General features: G+C 45.8%; 1 protein-coding gene across 2 annotated transcripts in view; it reads right to left on the bottom strand.

Moving 5' to 3' along the window:
- The window catches only part of PACRG (parkin coregulated), a 432,512-nt gene that overhangs the window by 312,731 nt on the left and 100,312 nt on the right, over nt 1-19,469 (bottom strand). The window lies entirely within an intron of this gene.

The raw sequence follows: 19,469 nt of genomic DNA, 5'->3' as shown, positions 1-19,469 counted from the left end.
CCCAACCTCTTCTCGTCCTAGACCTTTCATCCGGGGAGCCGGTTGCAAGAGGTACAAGGACTTTTAACAAAACTGAGAGAGATCCGTTATGGCCACCACTTTGGCCCGAGCGAACCACTGTAGGGTGACTTGATGAACAGAGACCTTGGCCAGTGGTCATTGCCCTAATGACCCCGCTTCATGACAAGCCCACGAGAGAACCTGGGTGGTTGAATCAGAGCTGGATTTGAACCCACCACGTCCAGGGCTGGGCGTGCTGTTAAGGTAAAGAAAAAAGCATCATGTCCAGGAATGACCGGGGTGGATTATTAGAATTTCAGAACAGGTCTGTGTGATTCCTCGCCCCTTTGTTTTGATAACTACCCAGGAAGTGGACAAGAGACGATGCTCCCTCTCTGGGGACAACTACATTCAGTGACCAAAGTGTCTTACGAAAGTGTGTGGACCAGGAAGAGATCAAAGTCGGATTTTGGGGAGAATTTTGGAAGAGGTCGCTCCAGTATTTAACAATGCCTGTTGCCTGTGGGCAGGAGGCAGCCCAGAAGGCCCACCAGCCCAGTTTTGAGCAGTTTCGTGATAAAAGACCTACTTTTGTCAGACTGCAAACATGAACCGAAAAGAAAAAAGTATGAACAAATTTGTTTCAAAGGCCCCAAAGTGTGGCAGAAGTGAGCGGATGGGACCGAACGGCAGCACAAGCTGAGAAGGTGTCAGCCGTGATGAGTCACCGCCACCAACAGCCCCGAGAGGCGACCGCAGGTCCAATGCGGTCAGTTTTCCAGGAGGAGGTGGGGGCCACGCCCTGTGCCCCAATGCCCCTGTGATATGAATGGCCTGCAGTGGTGGCTCTGTGTCAGAAACAGAGTTCCTCACGAAGTGCCCAGTCTGTGACGGTGGACGTGGTGCCACGTCCAGCAAGAAGATGGGTCCGGGCAGCCATGTCGCCACCTGAGCAGCACATTCAGTCCCGTCGGAGAACAGGTCCACACTGTGGCCTCTGCGGGAGTGATGCGGGTGGTTGGATTAACGGTGAGATTCGTCTCCAATGTCTGCAGCCCCCAAACCTGCCAGTGCCCAGTTCCCAAGGGGCAGACCAAACAGCCGGGCCACTGGCGATGTCCTGAGAGCCAGGAGAACACGAGATTTACTAAGGGGGGTGTTGGCGGGGGCTGAGGACGGCCTCGAGTTCTGCCCGCTGACAGGAGCGACCACGACCATTGTCGGTCCTGCCGAGTGGGGGCTGGGTGTGAACGGCTGTGGGGCCAGGGGACACCCCTGGGTCTCAGCTCAGCCCATCATCGGCGAAGCGGGCCCAGGCATTCAGGGACACCGATGTAAGTGCGGGCCCCATCGAGCCACCAGCTTTATCTCGGGTGGCAGAGTAGAGGGCAAATGGTCCCCAAGGGACACTTGCCAACTTTTCATGTGAAGCTGCAACGCTGCTGGGGTCAGGCTGGGGATATCCCAAATGTGCTATTTCCATTTGACAAGGTTCATCAGGCCTTTCCCATGACTTAGCCACTGAGTCTCAGTCTCCCCGAGTGAGAGTATGAGGCCAAGAATCACAGGGGCTCCCTGGATCGGGCGGCCACTTCTGACGCGAGCCCAGCAGTGAGCTCATAGCTGCCTCGCAAAGGGGTGTTTCTGGAGGCTGAGTCACTGAGGTGCAAGACCAAAACGCCAAGGGCGACTTCCAACAGGGGCTGCCCCCCGTCCCAGGATCCGGTCAGCAAAACTGTCCGTCACAGAGGCTTGCAGCCCAAGGGGTCACGCAGGTTACGGGGCCTCCGGAAAACAGGGTGAACCAGAGCTTGCTGGGGGGCTTCCAACACAGTCTGTTGGGTGGGGTTCCACCCCAAGGAGGCCGATTCATGGCTTATGTGATGATAACGGGGACGCCCAAGCGGGCCACACACTGTCCTCCACATCCGAAAAGCAAAAAAGCAAATAAAGCACTGGCACTCCTTCTGGGTGGTGAGGACAGAGAGACGGACATTCTGCCTTACCCGAGTGACCCCGAGGAGAGGAAGTGACGACACAGAGAACAAATGAAGCCGGGCCAGCGAGCACCGCGACGGGTCCGGGACAGAAGTCGGGGTCAAGAAAACAATTTCGATGGTAGAAAATGTAAATACTAGAACGTTTAAATGCTGATGGGAAGAAGTGGGGGAGGGGAGGGGAGGGGAGGGGCAGAAAGGAGAGTCTGAAGGACCTGGAGGAAAAGCAGAAAGTCGATCAAGAACACAGCTGGCCAGGATCTCAGAACGAGAACCCAGAGAAGGTAAGTTTTCACTATACATTATCCTGTTAGACTTAAATATCTCATTTATACTTACGGTGGGGAGTGAAACCAAGACTTTCTGGGATCGTTTATGATTCTCTCTCTAGGTTAATACACACACACACACACACATTACATATATATATAATGTGTGTGTGTGCTCGCGTGTGTGCATATTCAAGAGCCTTACAAGCAAATAATGACACTATAAAACTCAGTGAATATATTTGCTGGGTGCTGATATAAGTAGAAGTTACAAACGAACAAACAAACATTTCTATAAAATGCTAAAGTCAGCTAAAGAGAGTTATTCATATTCAAGATACCACTGCACAAGGAGAACACCAAGGCCAGGCCGGATAGTCGCGGAAGACAGAATGGATTGGTTTACTCTGACTTTAAAAAATCACTGGAGAGCACTGCTCTGACGAGGCTGATTTATACAGCAAACAATGATGTGCTTACATTACTGTAGAGAGGGTATCCATGAGATCTAGGTTAACAAGCTATAAAGTACATTTTTATTGCTTCAAGCGGCAACTCGGAATAGTTTGAAGCAAAGACTTCTATTTCTAAACGACTACAATATTTAAAGCTGGGTTTTCAATTGGTCAACCTATCTAAAACATTGAGACTAGCCTGATTAGCAGCAAGCAGAATTCAAGGAAAAGATTTTTTTTTTTTTAATGGGTCAATGGTGTAGTTAAATTGGTATCGTCTGAACAGACTTAGAATGCAGTGTATAATCTCGAATGCTATAAAGTTCTTCATCACTGTAACTGCCTTGATGAATAAAAGCTAATAATGGCTTATCAGGTGAGATGAACACTTTATCTAATCCACTTGGACACCCTGACTGTGTCATTATTATTATGTTGCCATTATAATGCCCACGTTTGTGACAATCTTATGCTTCTCTATCACAGGAGGTGGTTGCGTCTAATGATGAAGTTAGCCTGATCAGGGGGCCCCCAACCTGAGCACCGTGAAAGGATATTTTGAAATATATACCTAGGCCCTCTTTCCTAGTTAATACCTATATATTCTGACCTTCTTCCTATTGGGGCAGCAGCTAGATCTTGTTGCCCTAGGGAAGGGTTGTTATTGCAGAAAATTTGAGAAAAAAGTTTTTGTCTTTTAAATTCCCGGTCACTGGGTTCTCCAAAGGTGCAGATGCCTGCGGGAGCCCAGGGCGCCCAGGGTGCAGGAACGGTCACTCGCGAGGCCACGGTTCCCATCTTCCACCCTCCAAGGGCAGGGGGCGCTCTGCGGGTGGCGGAGGGGACCGTCAGGTGAGCATATGGAAGAGGCTGTGTGATCAGAGATTCTCTCCTCTCCGCGTTCCTCGTTCCTCGTTCCTCGTGTGCCAAGGTCAGGGAGTAGAGGTGACGTAACCTAAGAGGAGAGGGATCTGCAACCTCTCTCCTGGGAAAAGCCCAGGGAGGGGGCGCCATCCCCAGCCCCCCCGTGGGCCAGCAGGGTTTGGCAGCAGTTGGCATAGAAATAACTGTGCCTCGTCCACGCAGTCAGCTCAGGGTCCCCGAACGCTGCCGAGCCTCGGAAGTAGCCGAGCGCTTGCATGGATGGAAGCGGGGTGCAGACAGCACCCTGAAGCTATAGCGGGATGCCTCGTGTTTGGGGTTGGCGCAGGATGCAAGAGAAGCGCTGGACCCAAACGGACTTTTGTCTGGGTGCCTTGGCCGCGGATCTGAGTGCTTGTCCCAGCGGCTGCCAGCAGGGACAGCCCGCCAATAAGATCAGTGCCCTGCCCCCCTGCCGGGCCTGGGCCCTCCGTCAGCCCGACTGACTACACCCAACCCTAGGAAATATGTTCTCAGAGGCGGGTGGTGTGAGGCCAGAACTTTCCAGCGTGATCTCCAGATTCAACTTCAATTTGGATAAAAAAAAAAAGTTACATTTCTTCACATTTTATATTGTATTTACTAAAAAAAAAAAAAGAAAATTACATTTCTTCACATTTTATATTGTATTTATAACATTTTATAAAGATAGTCTACCTAGAAATATCTTTAGTTTTTTTTTCCCACTGAATACTTGCAGGAAGTTTGACAGTAAATGGTGATCCCACAGGAACACCTTAACGGTCACAGAAGTCACAGTCGACACTGGCCCCAAAATGTCTGTGGTCACATGCGTTTAGAACAACACTCGCGGTCAGTTTTTCCACTGCAATTCCAAGGAATTGGAAGGTCACCTGCCCATAATCCACTCCGGGCGCCTTTCGCTCTGCTGGGAGGACCAGCCTTGGTCCCGCAGTCGATAAGGAACACGTCCACGTCCCAAAGCCACCATTCCATATAACTGAGACGGCACGATTCTTTTGTGGATGACATCTCTTCCTTTCCCCGTAAAGCTTATTTAAATTACAAAAATTTAATAATATCTAGAATTTATGGTTCTCATCCCTGCGTGTTTATCTCCAAGGAAGATCTCAGGAATGTGATGGACAGTTGCAAGGGAGTAGACACTGATGCGCCTTCCCCCAGATGTACGTAACGAAAATACGACCAGTAAACGCGCTTCCTCGCGGTGACACGGTGACAGCCAAGACGTTAGAGACCAGCAAACGCTTGAAAGCGGTAAAGTCATGACTTAGCCATAGGAAGCGTCTTCTGCTTCCACATCACCCGCTCCCCTCTGCCACCAAAACGACAGTCGCACTTCTAAGAGTTGAGCAACAGATCTCTCGACTTGCCAGATCCCGTGTGCCGGTGTGAAGTCACAGGAGGCTTCCTCGGGTTCACGGGACATAGAAGAATGAGACGGGTTTGTGAGAAAGAACAAGTCAGGATAAAGGGGACAGACGTGTGGCCTTGGAGGCAAGTCGCAGATGATCAGGCCTCGGCCTGACGAGGACTGGGGAGAGGCCGGAAGAGAAGTGGGGGAGACGCCTGCCCAGAAAGACGGGGGAAAGGGAGCCTCCCGATCAGGGGCCGGTCCGGCCTTCAGCGCTGCAGGGGCCTGGAAGGAGGTGCTCCTCGTGAGCTTATGCTCGCTGCGGTGTTCAGGACGAGGCCGTGCGTACAGCAATCTTCGCGGGCGTTTAAAGACCAAAAGGTAACTCAGAAAATGATGCTATTACGGTGACGGTGGCATCTCTAAAGGACATGGTGATGGGTGAAGAGTCGGCCTCCACGCCACCCCTGCATCTAAGCAAGGAGCTCAACAAACGTTGAGGGCACCGCTGTCACGGGCAGTGTGGGTTACACGGCACGATTCCAGTGTGTTCGTCTAGGCTGGGCTACGTCACGCTGACAGACAGGCCTGGGCCTCTGAGGTCCCTGAGATCTTCGTTTGACCCCACTGAAATTTTATTGCCGAGACAAGTTAATCATGTGGGGCGCTGGCGACACACACACGAGCACCAACCACCGCGCACGGGGCCACGGACACCCTCAAGGACACATCTCTGTGTGAGTGAGTGGCGCATAACACTGTCATTTTATATCTTAGGTTCGCCATAAAGACTATTTTATTCCTCATTAAATACAAAGCATTTGTATCATATACCACTAGTCACTAGAATTTATGAAGTAATGATAAGTTCGCTTGTTTACTTTTTTTCACCTTCTGTTAGAAAATAATTTCAAATCTACAAAATGTTGCAGAAACAAAAATAGCGAAAATAACATCGATATGCCTCTACCCTAGATTCCCTTACCGTTAACATTTTATCCTAATTGTCTTAGAATTAGCATCTATTCATCTATCATTTATCTCTGCGTGCATGTGGATGAATATGGATGGATACATGTGTATACACACTTTCAAAAAAACGTGATGCATCGTGAACCATGTGATGTTTACTTTCACCGAATAAAGAGCAAGTGTACTGAACTTGCCGTAAGACTGCAAACTATTAAGAAACGGATAAGATCAAAGATGTAATTTAAAATAAATTCTAAAACATAAAATCCATCTCTGAGCTCATTAACACCGTGAAAGCAATGGGAATAAGCAGAAAACCCCAATAATCTGGCACAAGAGGAATGTTTATGAGACATTTGTAATGAGCCAGTTTATGTGCTATCAGAAAACATGTCTTTATAATTATGGGAAATCAAACTTTTAAAAAATTCCAATGATTTGATTAAGGGCCGGCTATGATACTCCAACACCTCTTAGTAACGAACCCCGTGGGGGACAGGGAGAAGTGTATCCCACGAGGGAAGGCAAGAGGTGGCGCCCGCTGTTCTGATGATGCTATGTGTGTCCACACCGAAGCAGATATGGTTCTGTGACTGGTTCAGATTTCCGGGGCGGAAACCTCCTGGCACCGTGGTATTTGATAAATTCTGTCTCCTGAAAAGGGTGACAGCCCAGGAAGGAGTTGTTAGTCCAGAAGTCTGGCCTGTCCTGGGTGAAGCTGAGTTTTAGGAGTACTGGGAAAAAGTAAAATCTAATAATTCTAAAAAAAAAAAAAAAAAAAAAAGACAGCAGACCCCGATGATGTATGTCATGAAAGGGATGAAGGAGAAAACTTGTTTGTTGGACATTTCCTAGGTGCCAGGCAGTTTATATAATATCAGCTTTAAAAAAAAAAAAAATCCAACGAATGAATTAGAGGTCAGGTAAGAAACTCCGGTAGTGGCAGAATGAAACGTAGGACTTTAACTATTGTTCTAATTATTGAAAATTAGTTTTATTTCTTCGACAGTCATTGAATGCTTCCTGTCAGATGCCTTTCCAGGGGCTGGAGATAATGGCCCTGTCCAGGGTTGCAGCTCAAGCCTGCCTGAAGGTTTTCATCACTCGGGCCATAAAAACGAGTGGGTCCCACGCCACACTGATGGACTGTTCTGGGGGTTTAGGAAATGATGATTCAGAGCAATGAGTGCTGAGAGGGGACGAGCCAGTGCTCTGGGGACACTCGGTGGGTAGGTCGTAACAGCTTGCTAGAAGAATGTCCTACGAGCTTGTGATTCACAGAGGATGCGGACAAAGGGCCTGGGCAGAGGCCAGCCCAGGAGAGAACGGATCTCCCCAGGTGTGAGGTTTAGGGGTGAGTCTCCACAGCACTGGGCTCACTGCCCCTCAGGGCGCACGCCCAGCCGGGGTGCTTCACACAGACCACAAGGAGAGCACACCCTGGGGCTCCCGTTCCTCAGCTCAACAAAAATGCACAGGTGCACCTCTGCAAACCTCTGGAACGTAACGGCTGGAAATAATGCTTTCCGAAAACCTTATTCTCATGCAGTCGGTGAAGCCCTCTGCACCTAACTGAGCAGCAATCACCGAGAGTTTGTGCATTTTGAAGCCAGCCACCAAGCAGCCCCTAAAGGAAGGTTGGGAGCCACAAATCCAGGTTTTAGGTTTAATATAATGCCAAGAGGCAGACATCAAATAATAAAGCAGAGGCCGGCCAAGACTGATCCATAAATCCAAGTTTATACCTAAGTACCAACGTCAGCATCACCGCAGCCAGCCACCATGACCAGGACAATGCTGTCTAGATCTGAATAACATCCAGAATATTTGTGTTCCTATGGATACGAACGTGCTGGGCTGTGGACGTCCCTGGCACGCTGGCAAGGGCTGAGCAGGGCGTCCCTCATGGACTCTTTCCTGCACGTCTTTGGCGCGGCTGGCATACACCACGGCCCAGCTGCCACGCAGCCCTGTTATGATTAAAGTGACGTGTAGTTTCAGGACACCTCGGAAGAAGAATTCAAATAGGTGCAATTTATTTTTCACTGCCTATTTTTGTTATATGTACGAGGCATAACAGTTTATAGAAATTTAAGATAGGTTTTATTCTAAAGGAATATAAATGTTCATTTTATCTTCTTAAAAGTGGTCTTGTTTAATAATCACGCCTGACGTTACTCCACATGACCTAGAGCTGCCTGAAAGATACAGAGCATGGTATTTTGCCGTTTTTGTTCACAAACACACTGCCGTCGTCCACAGATATTCTAGACACCGCCAGGCGCCTAGGCTTCTGTGGCAGATGATGTGAAAAAAACTGGTCACCGAGGGGACAGCTCTGTCCTGCAGATGCCAGTACAGTAAGGGGCCGTATCACCCACCAAAGCCTGAGCAAGTTACACAGCCTTTTATGTGGCGGGTGCTAAATAACTGGTCACTGGATTGAATTAAAACCCAACAGCTCCTAGTGCTGCTGCATTTTATATGGGGACCACAAAACCAGCTGGGACGGGAGGCGGGAGGATCAGACCTTCCCTCCCCTAGAACGTGCCTGCCGGCCGAAGACCCTGCTCCACCCTGGGGGGTGTTAGAGGCAAGCCCTCCTCACAGGACGGGTCCCCATGACCCTGTTCCCGGCCCTCTGGTCAGCACCCCCTGTCACCCTCTCAAATCAGAAGGAAACAGCGGCCCAGTGTGGAGGCCACGGCTTCCAGAACGACACAGGCAGCGACGAAGAGCTGGCCTTTGTCTTCTCCAGAAGTATGGTTTAACCTTGAACTTCTAGAAGAGGAAGGAAGCTACCAAGTACCTAGGACCCACCGCAGGCCAGGCGTGCGGTTCAGTACTTTAAAATACATCCCTGCACGCATTCCTACAGACGCTTTATGAAAGAGGTGTTTTATAGATACGTCCGAAACGCAGACTCACAGAAGTCTCTAGTTCAAGGTCTCTGCCCTTGCCACTGCACGACACGGCCCTGTACGCTGTCTCGTCACTGTTTCCGCTCATCTCTTGGCAGATGAAAAGCTGCATCTGTCTCTGCCTGTCTCGTTCGGTGTCCTGTCTATGTCCACTACCTGGCCTGGCACACGGCAGGTGCTCAGAATGAAGGATGTCTCCCACTGACCCTAGGCCTTGATTAAAAATGTACTAGATGAACTTCTTATGCCCTTTATTGAATTCATCTCAAATCTGTATATTGCAAATATACCAGTTGATCCAAACAAGCAAAATTAATCAGTTTCAACATCAACTGTGCCTTCTCACTGAGGATTCCCAAAGTTAGAGACTCAGTGCCTGGACAGAGACCGGCACACCAGGCCGAGCAGGCCAGACCTCACGAGGTGGCGGTGTTACTTTTTGCCCAAGAGATATAATGAAACTTTTAAAATGTTGAACCTCCTGAGCATGAAGGAGAGTCAAATGCACAGTTTCGCTGTAGCATCTTTCATGTTATCATCTCCACTCGATAAAAGACAATTTCTACAGAACAGAAGAACCGAGACTCTTAATTAATGTGAAAAATAGGCTATGTCTCTTTGGGCATAACTAGCAATAAAGTATTTATTTTATAATACATATTTTACATGAAGCTGCATATTGTTCCTTTGTGAACTGATAAAAAATCGCATCAGAGAGTTTAATTTATGAGCAACATCGTGTAAATTAGAGACTTTTTTTTAAAGGTAAGGAAGGCACAGTCTGAGGATCCTTTGTATGCAATTACATACTATAGGAAAAGTAATATTCGGTGAATAAAAATTTAAGTAGTACTAAAATTTTAATATTAAATACGAAGCCGTTCTATAATAGTGATAGTATTTCTGGAACACAAACTAAGAAAAGCAAGACATCTTTAGTTAAACGTGTCACCGTAATCATTCATCTCACTCAGATTTAGATTAATGCAGGGCTCATGTATGTATATATGTTAACGTCAACATGCTATGTTTCACGGTAAACTACAGGCTAAAAACAATATACTGTGTGGAATTGAGGATTAAGTTTTAATTTGTCCCATGCGTTATCTCTATCTCTAAACTCAAAAGCCAGAAAATTTCCAAAGTCCTCTAATACTATAATAAAATATCTTAATGAGGAACATGACTAATTCCACAGACAGACAGACCAATAGAGAGATATAGATATTACATCTTTCCCCATAAAAATCACCAAAAAAAGTATTAGTCTATCTAATACTTTTAAAAGCATCAGATACTCCACAAAAGTAACATATTTAGCCTTTATTTATTAAAATGTTTCTTGTCATTACTGTATTCAAAAAGAACTAATCATTAAGATAGTTATATTGATGTATTTTACCTAGAGAAGAGACATTAAAAATTAAGTTTGTAATAATTTTCTTCTTCTTATTCACATACATAGCTTTTAAAAACTATTGTTATTATTCAATCTTTCATTTCTATGTTGCATTAATTATTAATTTTATTATAAAAATGTGAATTGTGATATTGCATCTCATCCATACTAATAGGTACAAACAACCAAAATTATGTTTATAATTTTCCTAATATAAGAAATGTCTCAGAATTTTAACCCGCTAATACTATGCTTTCTCATACTATTTATAACTCACGAGTACATTCCAAATTTAGTATTTAAATAGTTAAATGTACCTATCTCCCACCTCAGGTAAAGTTCCAAAAATAACGTTATAAGAAACAATTTAAAGCACTCAACTTCGTTACCATGGTGACAGTTGCTATCTAATAGTTTAGGGCTAGGAAACTGTTCAACTGTTCGTTGGTAACTGTAGTTCTATAAAGAAAAAGATCACCAATCTTTATATTCTAAAGAAGAGCGACAAAACCTTCTGATATTTTATTTCGATGCAGGGACAAAGAGGAGGAAGGCTATTTCTGGGCCAAAAGAACATTGCACAACGCTTTCCTCAAACCGTTTCTGTAACACGTGAACACGTTCGCTACGTAGGTGGTCCCACCCCGGCGGCACGTGACTGAGACCACCCACGTTAACGTGATCTGAGGTGCGCAGGATCGGGAGCTGCTGTCACCGCGTTCTCCTCTCGCTGTTACGCGGCAAGAAGAGAACTGGCTGGTCTTCGGCGGGGCCGCCCTGTCCAACCCCGGCTCATCAGAAGAAAATTTCAATGTGGTTTAAAGTCTCCTGGGGCGTCGGCTGTGACTGCCTCCTTTTGTGCTTAAGCCCTATGATGGTGGCCTTGAATATGTAAACTCTATTCCCTGCCACATCCCGTGTGGCTACGGTGACAACCAGGCAGCATCATGACATGTGTGGCTTTTGCCTAGGAAAGGAGGGGGTGGCGGAGGGGCAAATGGCCAGGAAACCACTGCTGAGCTGGAGCTCCTTCTAGGGGAGGAAATACCTACACACGTTCTTTCTCCTCGCAGTTCGCTTCAGACAAACATGATGCAGAGGCCGCATGAGAAAAAAAGATGTACAGAATGAGAAAGCAAGCATTTGCTCCAACCACTTTCAGCTAAGAGTTTAAAAGAATCATCAGCGAGAAAAGGTGGGGATGTGCAAACACCACGCTACACAGGGTTACAGCCGACGGGGCTGTGTGTGCATGTGTGTGTGTGCGTGTGCGTGTGTGTGCGTGTGTCTACGTGTGTCTACCCACACGGATGCCACACCCCGAGTGTGTGCGTGTGTGCGTGTGTGTGTGCGCGTGCGTGTGTGTGTGCGTGTGTGCGCGTATGTGTCTACGTGTGTCTACCCACGCGGATGCCACACCCCATTTCTTCCCTCTCTCACCAGCGACAATCCTGACTGGCCCTTCCCCACGCTGAAACAATAAAATCTAATCTCTACACTTGCCTGGTTCATTAGGCAGAGATACAGGAAATGAAATAAGGAACCTCTGGTCTAGGCCACGTGTTCCCGTGTGATTTTTCACAAGAATCCTGAAATTGAAGACAGTCCGGGTTATTTCCCAGTCTAATTCATTACCTGGCACTTTGTTCCTTATTCTGTCTATCGTCCTCTTGTGTACAGACCCCTTGGCTGAAAACTCTAAGAAGATGGATGGATGGATAAGATTCATGCCCCAAAACACTAGCCTAAAGCCCTAACTAATACAAAGAAATAAGAACTTATATTTCGACAGTCACAAAATAATAGGCAAATTGGCAGATAAAGTTGGGAGGAGAAATGAGTGCAGTTTGTCTTATTAACGAAAATTCTTTAAGGTATCTTTAAGGGAACTATTTAATATTTTTTTGGGGGGGAGGGGAAGTTTTAAAACAATCTCTGAATTATCTGATGACCTATCCTTCCTCCGAGCACTTTTTTTAACACCCTCACATTTTTGCTTGATCTGATTTAGAATACAAAACAAGTGTAAAACAGTCCACGGTTTATGCAAATCCCTAAAACAACATTGTTAATATAAGGTCTCACATGAAATCACACAGCAGGAGCACTCATTTGTAAGCAATAAAACCTGTTTCCGGTTTGGTTTAATTTATTGAAAAGAAGAGGACCTGAGATACAAGAAATCTAAGCGTGAATGTGGAGTTATTTGGGTCTTCCGCTGGTAGGTGAATGGCAGGCGACAACGTGCGGGCTAATCTCCCTTTCTCTTCATGGGTGATGTTGGGCCGGCACGTCAAATTGTTTTAAAGAAAGCCTGATAATAAGATGTGAAGGTTTGGGGTTTTAAGCCAGCTCGTATCGAGAAGGCTATTTAGCATATTTTAGAAGTTAGCATTAACCACTTTCAGGTTGATCGGAATCAAACTTAATGTATTTATGCTCTAGTGCACTTAACGGCCTTGAGGGGTTAGCTGGGATCTGAGCGGGTCATCCTGTTTGCTTCGCTGATGGTTTTACACCAGAACAATTACCAGGGACACCTAGCAGTGAGCTCTAAATGTGTTTTGCTTCAGATGTTTCGACAAATTTATGCTTCCCTGTTATTGACCAATTACATTAATTTCGTAGCATTATATCGAAAACGATTAAAGAGTTTCCTGCTGGCCTACAAAACATACCCAGAGCTAAGACGTGCGCATATTTTCTGAGTGGATGAAAGCGATGGTCTAATAAGTAGCAGTGTCCACCACTAAAGTTTAGAAAATAAGGACGCGACCCGACTTTAATGAGTCGGTCGGTATTTCATTAAGTATCTACTCGGACCGGGCACTGTGCTGGGTACTGCAGAACCAGTGGGAAACTTCATAGAGCTCACTGTCTGGCTAATGAAATGTACATTGGGCAACTTTAACTCATTCCAACAATGACCTGAAAAGAAAAATACTCTTGTAATTCGTTATTCTTACCTACTTCTTGATAAGCGAATCTCATACATCTAATAATACATTTAGATCGGGAGAAACAGACCAGGTAGCAAGGCCAAGCTCAGCTTTTATTTCTGGAATCTGAACCGGAGTCAGGCTTACACTTGCCCCGTAAATGACTTAATGCACATTAGACTAGTTTTTGTACTTTTGCTTCTTAATGGACTAATTACCTCTTGGAATATGCTAATAAAATTGAGCTTCTGACCGACCGATGTTCAGGCCTGAAGCCCAAATCCCTGTGATGATGAGGGATGATAAGGTGCTGTACTATATTTAGGCGCTTGTCCTGTGAATCTCTACAAACCTCTCTTTACACAAGTTGTCCTTGCAAGACATTTAGTTCTGCGTAAAGACAGGGGTGTACTTAGTGGGGTTGGCGGTGAGTGGGACCGAAGGTAGTTGGTTGCTAGGAAAATTTGGATGTCTGCACCTGCAATTCTTCTTGATAAGGTTTCCCCAAAATAATCCAATTATAGAAATCGCCCATCTGCCTCTTCTTTCCTATGAGCGAGTTGCGTTATAATTTTTTAGGAGAGTTTCTGATTTCCTAATATACCTATACACAAATGTGCGTAAATACACACAAAAACATTTTCTTACTGTAATTATGCTCTCCTGGCTGCTTTTTTCCAAATTTGTTCAAAAAAATTGGTAGATACAAAAATGTTAAATTAAAGCTTACTCAAATTATGTATATATTTTTTTTTTCAAAAAGCCAAAAGAATGAATTGAGCCAAAAAGAAAAGATCTGGAAATGAGCAATTTCTTCATAGACGAAAACAAGTGGAGAATGATAAATTTAAATATCTTCTTGATTCTCAATTTGATACGATTAATTGTTGTTGGTATATGTTTGTAATAGTAATATTATTCTAGTACTGAATTATTGGAAACAAAATTTGGATTTATGAATCTATATGTATAGAATGAAGATATTTTAATAATACGTTTATTAATTGACCGATATTTCCCCCAGATTTGGATTCATCTCTCAAAAATTCACATGCATAGAATGATACTGATGTTAATCCTTAACAAGGATTACGCAGTGTGCTAATTGCTTTGCAAGTATTTCCTGTACTTAAGAAAACAGATAAGTGAAGATGCACAGAATGCAGGGATACAAAAGAGTGAACAGAGTGACCGCTGGCTGATGTCTATGGGAATAAATGCAGGAGGCGACCAAGAATGTCTCCTCTCCATCCTTTAAAAGGAGGACACCCACCTCTCCCAGCGACAGGTGGTCTCGGGGAGCCCCTCAGCTCAAGCGGTCCATGGTTTGGCTTACTTCTGTGAAACCATATAGACCACAATTCTTTGATATAGTGAGTCAAGAAAAAAATAGAGAATCAAAAAAAAAATCACGCAAAATGTTGCATATACTCTTAAGAGGACTCCTATTTTCAGGTTATTTTTAAATGACTTGCAAATTACAATGTTTAGTCTTGGAGTGATAATAAAATGTTATGGAGGAATATTTTCCGTTGAACATGTCATTTTGTTCTGCATTTTTCTAATGAACTTATCAAGGATCAGGCTTCAGAGTCCCTAGCTTTCCAACTTTGAAATTATATTAAAAATAAATCTATGACATCTTACAAATTCCTTAGGAAACTTGTAAGGTATTAATTTTACCATGGTAAACAGAAGGGCCCCCGTACCCTGCAATGACTTGCCGTAACTATCTCATTTATCCGAACACAGGCAAAGCACACATTCATTAGGCTCTGGCCTATCTCTTCACCGAACACAAAAGGCATCCTTTTTTTTCTGACAATAGGAACGGGAAAGAAAACGTCATGAAAATCAAATCTCATAAAATAAGGATTAGCAAACTCGAAACTAATAAAATACCATGGACTCTACATCTCTTTTTGCCCTGATTTATTATTCCCAAATAATAACTTTTAGCCTTTTGCAGCCAAAGTACTCTACTGGGATACACTCAGAAAACACGCTCTAAGACTTCGAGGCTACTTTCGATTGACCGAAGCTCGGTATCAAAGCCTGTCGTGAGCCGGTGGGTCCCTGAAGCCCATCTGGCTCAACCCCTTTCTTTTACCGGTAACAAAGTACCGGTTCGCCCATGCTGTTGTTCAGTGGCAAACACCAAAAACGTTGCCATTTCCTTCTCTGCGTTCCCTAGAGACCCACGGACCTGATACGGACCTGAGGGTCCTCCTCCCATCCTGCTTTCCTGCATAAGCGGAGCCCAGAAACGAACAGGGACAGGTGCCGGCCAGGCTGGTGCAGGCCCTCAGCACAGGCCGTGCCCCCTCGGCAGCTACAGGGTTAATTCGGTCTCAGTAACGGGGCTTAAGGAATGACTTCGGGTTCTGGGGCAGAGTTGGAAGGGCCGTGTCCCCCTTCAGTGGAGGATTCAGAGTGCTGGTTTGTGACTGGGAAACGATCCTGTCTATAGGGACAACGGGGCGTTTCCCTGAAACAGCAGGTGGCACGTGGACGGGGAGGGGTGACATGTTCCTCGCGCGGGAAGAAGAAGGGGACAGCCAGAGAGGGCGGATGTGCTCCGGCAGAGAGGTCTGGGAGCCTAGGGGACAACCTAGAGATTGCTGACACCCGAACGAAGGTCCCTGCCCAAACAGTGAGAGGTGCACGTGCCTCGTCCTTCGCCCCTCAGAGAGGAACAGCCCCCAAGGGAGAAAGGCTGTGGCCTGCTTCTCTGAGCGTTGTGCGTCAGCCCCCGGGCCCTGTGCACCAAGCCCTAACGAAGTCCTTCTCTAATGACACCCCAAGGTGCAGCTTCATTTCTCTCAGGTAGAGAAGACACCGAGGTCACGAGGCTACAGCCGTGCTCGCGGCCAGCGGGCACAGCAGCGAGGACGTGCAGCCGAGGCCATGCGAGCCCATCGTCCCCCAGGGCAGCTCGCCCGCCCCGCGAGCATGACAGTGGCGTCTCCTCTAGCTGTCCCCTCTAGCTGTCCCACCGTGCCTGAAAGTCCTCTGAAGCAAAGCCTCTCCTGACACAGTGAGACAGGAACCTCACAACGCAAACGGTCCGGAAAAACAAAGTCGCCTTGAAGGGCAAATGGCACATAACGACGCTAAGATTAAGAGTTCTTCTCTCCATTTGACGGATGAGTAAAGCGAAGCTCTAGAAAGTTCTGAAGACTGTCCAAGAGCAAACTGCAAGGTGGGCGTTAGCGAGAAGACAAACCCAGCTCAGCCAGGCCGGAGGCCGGGTCCTTCCCCCCGTGATGCTCGCTGCCTCCCAGGCCCGGCGCTCCTGGAGGCCTGGCCTCCTGCGCGAGGACGCGGGTACGCTGACGGGGAGCAGGTCCCCAGGACACGTGGAGGCTGGTGGCCTGGCTTTCAGGACCCCATCCGTCAGTACACATGCGGCAGGGAGAAAACCTTTGCTATTTTAAATCTGGTTCTAGTTCGGCCGGTCGTTTGAGGAGGCCTGCATTTCTCTTCGGGATAGTTCTCTTTGTTTGAGAAATAGCCCAGGTACCTTTTGATTACTCGAAGATGGGCTTTTTGAACCACTGAATGGGAGGGAAAGACAGAGAGTCAAGTTGCTATGCATAACGGACAATAATGAGAGGCCCCCGCAGCTCTGTAGGAAGTCGCGGCGAGAGACGGCTGTCTCTGAGATGGCAATGTCCAGCTGTCACGTTAACTCTTCACCCATTCTGTCCCGTAACCCCACACTGCGACTCCCAAGCCTTCAGTGGAAACAAAATCTGCCACCGTCGACTTCTGTCACTAGAAGTTCTGAGTAGAAATAGAAACAGTGATGGAGAGGCCACAGCAGGAGTTTGGAATCCAAATTAAAAACAACAACAACAACAAAATCAAAGCAAAAAAAGGAAAGAAAACCCCAAACAAGAAAACAGTGGACGGGGGCCTGAGGCTGCCGAGAGTCTGTGAGATGAAGGTTCAGACCATCTTAACTGGACACCCACACGGGCTAGCGGGACAGGGGCACGCAGCCGACCAGCTCAGGGGTGTGCCGTTTCACGCTGACCCTCTGCCAAGGGGCCTCCGTAGTGGAAGGAGCCAAGGAGCCGGCCTTGCCCTCTCCTTCGAGAGCCAAGTGCCACTCACATTCCTCATCCAGCCCTCACTCTGCAACTATGTATGAAACGCCTATCGCGTGACAGGCCTCGAGACAGAGAACCACAGAGGAAACTCGTCTCGAAGTTCAGCCCAGAAAAGGCGTTCCTGATGCTCTGATTTACTTCCTCTCAGCACAGGGGAGCAGTGCAACGTGTGTTTCCTGTTTTTTATTTTTATTTTTTTTCCTGTCCTGTCGTGAATCTAATTAAGTGGTATCTTTGGGTTCAAGTGCAAACTGCCTTCCTTAGCATAATTCTCCCGATGGAATTCTCTGCATCTCTAGCCCTTTTCTCCGCTGGCTCTTATTGCATCGGTGTCTTTCGGGTCCCCTCGCATTCTTTTTGGAAGTTGGAAAGTCAGGAGGTAAACGAAGTTAGTGATGGAGAAATCAGCATTCTAACTCTGAGATTTCCACCATGCGTCTGGTAAGATTCGCTTGAAGAAAGCGGAAAAACGAAGCGTGTAAACCTGCGAATTCTCAGGTGCAGGGAACTAGGAGAAGGTTTGGCACGAGAGCCAGGTCTATGGGACGGGAGGTTTGTATGTCACTGAGGACAGGACCTGGCACAGGCGTATTGTCGGACCGTGTATATTCATTACCCGATATTATAATGAGGAAGCCTGCAGCAGAGTGGAGCGGAAAGAACCTCTGAGGCAGGACTCGTCTTCAGAAGGTTCTGGAAAGGCGCGGGTGACGCGGGACTTAAGGGAAATTACGTAGCAGAGACTAGGCCGGGACTGTTGGCTGCTCTCGACAGATGTGTAGCTTTCATTACAGTTGTTTTTAAATGGGGAGTGTCTCTCACCGAAAGTATGGCCTCAGCTTTTCTCCCACAAGTCTATGTCATCTCTCGCCCACCCATTTGTTAAACCATTTGATTAATTAGCACGCTCAGGTACAAATGAGTTTGGGTTAATTTAATTTCTTGGTTTTCAAAGTGATAACCAGGAAGCCGATTCTGATTCAGTCTTTCATGGCTGAAAGTATCCTCAACATCTATTAGCTCACTTTTCTGCCTTAGCAAATACCAAACAATTTAATATTTCTTTCATGAGTCAGAGAACACTGGTGTCTCTGATTCATTATTTTAAATGAATCATGACTCTATAGTTTATAACATGGAAAGTGGGCTAGCTATGTACTGACCTCAGCACTAAAACTGAAGGCTAATTTTTAAAACAAAACCTTACTATCTTACTTGTTTTCCAGTGATTTTACGCTTTCTCTCTAAAAGCAGAGCAAAAAGAAAAAAAGAAATCTAGTTAATAAAAGGTTTTATTTAGCTATGTTTCAATTAATTTGAGTCTTTCTTATTACTAATTGCATAAGGCAAGTTAAATTTATTCTGGAAAAGACGAGCCTTTTGTGAAATAAATTTAAAAAAATTTAAATCTTCAAAACGTATAAAATAAACTTTTAAATAATTTAAAATACATGTGATGTTAAACATTTTCAGGATTATATAACCGGGTTTAATAGAACTACAAATCAGGGTACTGTGGTCTAAACTTTTAAAAAATGAATCGATATAGTCGAATCTTGATATATACATAAGAATTATGTTTTAATGTGAAACACCAGATTAATTTGCCATGAGAAGCTTTAATGTAAATTATATTAAGATGCTATTACCATATTCTAAAACAGTAGGTAAAAGAGCAAAACTAGCATATTCGACAGAAATACATAATTTTCCCAATATACTTATGTACCTTAATAAAACTTAATTTCTTGAGAGCCAAAGCAGATTGGATAGATACCCACAAATTTGTGTGTCAAACAGCATTCTGACTGGAGCAGCTGGGAGGTCTTACATAACCAGTATACGTCAATTATTGTTGAGAGCCATATTCCAGAGCAAAAATCAGCGTTTCCCTTTTTTTTCCTACATTTCTCAAGGTTTTATACTACCCCCGAGGGAGCACATGACACGTGTTCACAAATGTTTACGTTTAGTAGCCGGAAATAGACGCACCAGAGGGCCTGAAAACTCAGGGAAGCCCTTGCTTGTTCTCTTCATCACCGTCAAAGTCTAAATGGTTAAAAAATTCCTCGGACATGATATGAAACCAAGCATAACAGCACATGCTTTGCGGATCGGTTGTGGGATCTATAAACAACATGTATA

Source organism: Pteropus alecto, unplaced genomic scaffold (genome assembly GCF_000325575.1).
Source record: "Pteropus alecto unplaced genomic scaffold, ASM32557v1 scaffold195, whole genome shotgun sequence".
NCBI lineage: Eukaryota > Metazoa > Chordata > Mammalia > Chiroptera > Pteropodidae > Pteropus > Pteropus alecto.
The sequence above is the reverse complement of the archived record's forward strand: the minus strand, read 5'-3'. Positions and strand labels throughout refer to the sequence as shown.